This window comes from Monodon monoceros, unplaced genomic scaffold (genome assembly GCF_005190385.1).
Source record: "Monodon monoceros isolate NGI ecotype Baffin Bay Population unplaced genomic scaffold, NGI_Narwhal_1 Super_Scaffold_20, whole genome shotgun sequence".
NCBI lineage: Eukaryota > Metazoa > Chordata > Mammalia > Artiodactyla > Monodontidae > Monodon > Monodon monoceros.
The window spans coordinates 132165223-132169005 of NW_021703777.1; the positions used below are offsets into that span (position 1 = coordinate 132165223).

Here is a 3783-nt window from a genome sequence, read left to right on the forward strand (position 1 = left end):
GGAGGGAGGGGAGGGGAGGGAGGGGAGAAGTCTTCTGAAGTAACGAAGAGTAACTCCAAACCTAGAACACATGCATCTCCTTCCTATATTGTTCTATTTCTGAAAATGAAGTTTGACAAAAATAGCATGTCAACGGGAGAAGAAACACTTCTCTCAGCTCATTAAGAGTTCCTGTTTTGTCTCTCTCAGGGTCTAAATGAACATGTGTCTCATTGTCCGTGGACATCCCTTTTTACAAATGGCCACACAGGCCGGCGCTAAGTGTGAGATGGCTATTTAGCATGGTGGAAGCCAGGAAGACATCATCCAACTCTGGAGAAGAAAAACGCTGACAGAGTAAACGCCTCTTATTTGTGATGCACAGCAATAAAAACAAGCAAAGCTGTTACAAACAATCGTGCCAGTGCGCACTTCGGCAGCACGTATACTAAAACGGAAACGATACAGACAAGATTCGCATGGTCCCTGCACAAGGATGACATGCAAATTCGTGGAGCGTTCCGTATTTTTAAACAACAAGGTCCTACTGTAGAGCACAGGGAACTGTACTCAGTACCCTGTAATAAACCGCAATGGAAAAGAATCTGAAAAAGAATGTGTACATACATATAAAACTGAGTCACTCTGCTGTACACCTGAAACTAACACAACATTGTAAATCAACTATACTCCAATAAAAATAATAATAATAACTGTGCCACATTCAACTGTGAGAATCTTGGTTTGATTTCTCTGAAAGGAGCAGATTGTCCCCATTTTTGTCATGGAGGTGCAGTGGGGTTTATTTTTTTAATAATTTATCCATTTATTTATTTTTGGCTGCATTGGGTCTTCGTTGCTGCACGTGGGCTTTCTCCAGTTGCAGCGAACAGGGGCTACTCTTTATTGCAGTGCGTGGGCTTCTCATTGCGGTGGCTTCTCTTGTTGCAGAGCACGGGCTCTAGGCGCACGGGCTTCAGTACTTGTGGCTTGTGGGCTCAGTAGTTGTGGATCGCGGGCTCTAGAGTGCAGGCTCAGTAGTTGTGGCGCACGGGCTTAGTCGCTCTGCGGCATGTGGGATCTTCCGGGACCGGGGCTCGAACCCGTGTCCCCTGCATTGGCAGGCAGATTCTTAACCACTGCGCCACCAGGGAAGTCCCAGTGTGGTGGTTTTGATCCTACGTTTTCCAACCATAAGCTTGCAAGGTCTCTAGGTAAGTCTGTGCCTCTGGAGGGGTCAGTCTGAAATAGGCAGATTTCAGAATGGGACACGTACAAAATATAGAAATTAACATGTTCTCTCCATGCTGGGCCCACAGCCAGTCCTTCATGCCCTTCTTTCCCGGAGCAAGTAGATTGAGACCCCACACATGTGCCAGACGTGAGGCCAGGTGCTGGGCACGCAAGAAGGAAAGAGAGACGCAAGGTGCCTGCCCTTCTAGCGCAGACCCCAGAAAGCAATTTGGAGACTTAACTGGGACTCTATGACAGGTAGAGAGTTCAAAGGAATTGCAATGCAATTTGGTTTTAAGTGTGTGGGTTTTTCAGTTTTGGTTTTGGTTTTTACCTAATCTCACACTGTGCACATGACAATCAACACGTAAAGACTTAACCAATAAGCTACCAAAAGGTGCGTCATAATCGGAATCCCAGCCCTTTTCGCCGCGTGGCCCTGCTAACAAAAGGACCGATATTAAGAATAAATTGAGATGTTGGTGAATGTATTGCGCTCTGTTTTCATATAGATTCTGCTGTTGATTCTCTCATTTGGCATTTTTTTAATGTTCTGTCATTCCTCTTACCCAGGTGATGTGGAAGGTCATGGGATGGAAGAGTCAGGGAAAAAAACGAAATGTAATTCTGTCCCACCACCATTATACTCTTAAACTCACTCTCAAATACGTAAATACTTTTTAAACGGAAGAAATTAGTCTCTTCTTTTCCCTTAACTTCCCTTCCAAGATGAAGGAGATTTTCCGTAAACTTGCCTCTCTAACCTGAAGATTCTGTCTCAGTGGATCAGTGAGAGAACGTTTTTGACAAGTCAAATATTCATTTTTTAGGGGAAAAATAACCCTCTCTATCCAGGCTGCCAAGACTGTGTCTTATGTTCTCAGTCCCTCAAGCTATCAGTCGGCATCCCGCCGCAGACGTTGCCCAGATGTCTTGGTCAGTGCACATTAAAGGCTTAGTTTGCAGGCTTCCTAGGAAAGAGATTTAACATTAGCACATGTTAGATGTTAAGGAACATCCTTCTCCATTGAAAGAGAAATTTTATTTCTCAGGAAGAAAAAGAAATACAACGTGTAGTCACTAGGATGCATTATGAACCTGTTATTGCGTGTGGGATTTGTGATCAAGGTCTCTCTCTTCTACAAGGATTCTTCAGCTAAGGGCGGAATTACAGATTTAAGGGCCTACCAAAAACAAGTTTCACAGGCCTTTAGCGCCATCTAGTGGCTATGTCCTGAATTTGAGAAGCGTGAGAGGCTCTGGCAGTGAAAGCTCTTACAGTAAACAGGCTTGGCAGAGGGCACAGTTGGGCGACACAGGAACTGTTGTGCCTCGGAACACTGTGCTGGGTACACGGCATTTCCCCATAGATTCCAGACAGAGAGTTGCACCCAGATCTCAAGGGCATTTTGAAAGGAGCCATTTTCAAAGCAACTGGTACAATGCTTTTGTTGTCTCTTCTTAGTCACCTGCTTGAAGCAGCCTGTCTGGAACGCACAGGGTGTGAGTGTGTGTGTGTGTGTGTGCACGCGCGCATGCACAGCGAGGGAGGAGCACGAAAATGCTCAGGGCTTGTGCTGAGTTCTGCGGTGCCAACTGGCATCAGGAAGGGACATATGCAAAATCACACCCTTCATGGCCTCTAAGCTTAGATAAGCTGTCAACATCCTGCACTGGAGGGACCTGCTTTCTCCACGCTCTGGTTTAAAGGCTTAAAAACAGAAGCCAAGTTTAGCCTTTTGGAAAACATAGGCAGTCATGGTCCTGTCCAGAAGGATGGCAACTTGCCGCCTACAGTGTTGATGGAATGTGACGGAGATCCCACCAGCCTTGCGGAAGGAGCGACTTGGGTTCGGTCCCCTCACCCTCCTCAACCCTGCACCTGCCAACAGACGCAGAGGTAAACAGATCAGAGGCGTGGGCAGCTGGTCCTTAGAGCTCCCTTTTCCTTCTGCCCTCTCCACCCCTCAGGAGCCAAGAAATTGCGTAGTAAAGGGCAGCACAAATCAGGCATAGATGGAAACCCAGATTCTACTGCGTCCGGTGAGTCTGCCCCCCCAGCGGGAAGAGCGTGACTAGAGATGGAGAAAAGGCATCATCATCCCCGTGGGGCTCAGAATGGCCGTGACACAGAGCTGAAGCGACCCACCTGTCTTACAGATGTTCTCAACAGCCGACCAGGGGCCGAGGATGATCTCGAGATGATGTCCTGTATCCCTACTCACGTCCACCCCAGCAGACCAGGAATCTAGCCACAGTTGCTCTATTTTTTCCCTGCCCTATTTATCCTTATTGCCCTATTTTTAAAATTATTTTTAAATTATTTTTGCCTGCCAGTAGGGAATTTTAAATGTGGGTAGGACAGAAATTCACTTTTTGGATTCCCTTGTCTCTTTAATCCCCGAACAGAATGTGTGCCTCACCATCCAAAAGATATCGGTTACCTCATTAACCCCCTTCCTGTAAAATAAGGCTATTAATAGTATCTGCCCCATTGGGTTACTGTGGGAATTAAGTGTGTTCATGCCTGTACAACACTTGTAACAATGTCTACGCTCTCAATCGATGCCA

The 3783-nt window shown here is 46.4% G+C and overlaps 1 non-coding gene across 1 annotated transcript; it reads left to right on the forward strand.

Moving 5' to 3' along the window:
* The first annotated feature begins 403 nt into the window (after positions 1 to 403).
* Positions 404 to 510, forward strand: LOC114903321. The gene has a single exon (XR_003795707.1). It is a non-coding gene; the product is annotated as a U6 spliceosomal RNA (small nuclear RNA).
* Positions 511 to 3783: the final 3273 nt, after the last annotated feature.